This window comes from Limulus polyphemus, unplaced genomic scaffold (assembly GCF_000517525.1).
Source record: "Limulus polyphemus unplaced genomic scaffold, Limulus_polyphemus-2.1.2 Scaffold1103, whole genome shotgun sequence".
NCBI lineage: Eukaryota > Metazoa > Arthropoda > Merostomata > Xiphosura > Limulidae > Limulus > Limulus polyphemus.
Genome location: NW_013666713.1, coordinates 258,728 through 261,141, shown reverse-complemented (window position 1 = coordinate 261,141; position 2,414 = coordinate 258,728).

Sequence of the window (2,414 nt, the reverse complement as noted above, 5' to 3'; positions counted from 1 at the left end):
CCTACTATCCCTCTTACACACAGAACAGTTACTTAAACCGTTTCTTTCCTTATGAAGACAGAGAACATAAAAGAATTATTAAAAAATGTGGCAACATAGCAGAAATAAATCATTACTAGGCAGCAAAAGAGGCCACAGTTGGAACTTGATTATTCATCTCAACTAGTTGAAGTAAATCTTTAAACTTATCAATAGATCTTAGAAGCCAGTTCTGTTTTAATTAGTTTATTATATAGATCTATAGCTCAGCAATTGCTCCGACAAGGCCTTTGAATAGCACGTCTTATTATTCATCTCAACTAGTTGAAGTAAATCTTTAAACTTATCAATAGATCTTAGAAGCCAATTCTGTTTTAATTAGTTTATTATATAGATCTATAGCTCAGCAATTGCTCCGACAAGGCCTTTGAATAGCACGTGTCTGAATGAACGAATCCGAATCGAGATGAACGAAAAAAAACAACATTACTTTTATGAACAGACAAGGCTGGAAATCAATTTACAAAATATTAAGAGAGCAACAAGATATGCAAGATGATTTATTTGAGATAACATTTTCTTTCCTTTAAGATTTAATGAAGAATTAATATGTGTTGTAAAGGAATAATGGGAGAGTACGAAATTACAAAATTGAGTTTGAACAACTTCGCATGATGTTGAACTTGAGAAGTGCAAATTACAAAGAGTACCTATACAGCACGTAATTTTACGATGTTTAGTGCGTAGGCTGTAATGACATACGCATTTTTCTATCGGCATCTTATACCAAATAACAAGCTCATTAAAGCCCATTAAGCTGCAGTAAATTATAAACAATGTCCAACCGTTCAAGGATGGAAAGTTTACTCTAACGACTTTAATACTTATTAATGAGGAAGTTAACAAACATTACAGTGGCTTATTAATTTATTGTAGTGTATATTAGTATGGTTAGTATTCATTACTGATGTAAAGTTAAAGCAACTCTCGTGCATCGACAGAACATCTGTTATCTATTTGTGCAGAAGCGAGGCTTTATTGTATGTATTCATGTTGCTTTATAATTCTTTAAAAACTTTTAACCGCCCAAACCAAGAATGTTTCTTAGTAGGCACATAGCACTGGGCAGTCGTGCCTTAAATCATATCAATAATTTCTAGTATTGTAATATTCAATCATCCTTTAGCTAATTTCATATGTAACTTTTTGCAGAAGCACGTAAACAATAAGTATACTGCTGGTGATAGTTTTGAATTTGCTTTATATTTTTACTCAGCTACATTTCATATTTGTCAAAAGATCGAATTTGTCTCTTTGATGTGTTTGAATCTAATCCATGTGATTCGAAGTTCATAAATCAATAACAATAATTTTATAATTGAATTTATGTTGCCGATATAACTGGGATTTAACTGTAGAATTAGTTAATCTTACCAATTCCAACAGTTCTATAGTTAACTTTGTGTTCTAGACATAGTTTGGATTCAATTCCAACTGTGGTGAGAAACTTTTCGTTTTCTGTTGAATGACTTCCGTCTTCGTTTTACCGTTTAGAGAACTATATCAATAAAAGTCATTTATGAATTGCAGTAAAGGTCAGAAACAATAAATATCACGTTAACAGTTCTTGTAAACTTATTCTTATAGAGCTGAATTTAGTTAAAATGTATTTTCATCTAGAAGCTTAAACAAATACTAGCCCTTCTAAACTGACGATCGTTTTGCTGTGAAAAGAAAGAAAAATAAATCATTGGAAAAGTTTTGCATAAATGGAGAATTTCAGAGTCCTGTGGATTATAATTCAATATATATTTAGATTAAATGATTCAAGCAACAAAAGTTAAGAATATCGTTTAATCTAAAGACTGGTGACCTCTTTCATAATGAAGATCGATCTTCAACCTCGTGAGTTACAAAAAACCTCACTAGATTCCCAAAGTTATGGGGTGATATCAAAACACACCACAACATATTTTATAAAGTCATACCATTTATTCTTTCCCAATAAATGTGATGCAAAGAATAATTGTGAGAATAATAACAAGAACATATTGCTTAAGCTATGTTTTCAATCTTTTAATTTAATTGTTTGTTAGAAGAAGCTGATAGCATGATGATGACGTTGGATTTAAGAAGTTTATAAAAGTAGTCCCAGAATATCTATAATGCTAGTGAATGTTAATGATCGAGAGACTTTACGAAAAATATAAAATAAAGATAAATTATAAATACGAAAATCAGTTAAGCAATCAATTTACTTCAGCTCAGTCCCCCGAGTGGGACAGCGATAAGTCTACGTGGCTTTGCTATAAAAAACACACAATTCAGCTCATTCAGTGATTAAGACGTTAGTGACGTGTTCAGTACAGTGTTAGTTGTGACTTATGTTCAGTTACTCGATCGATTCGCTAAAATTGTACAAGTTTGTTTGTTTT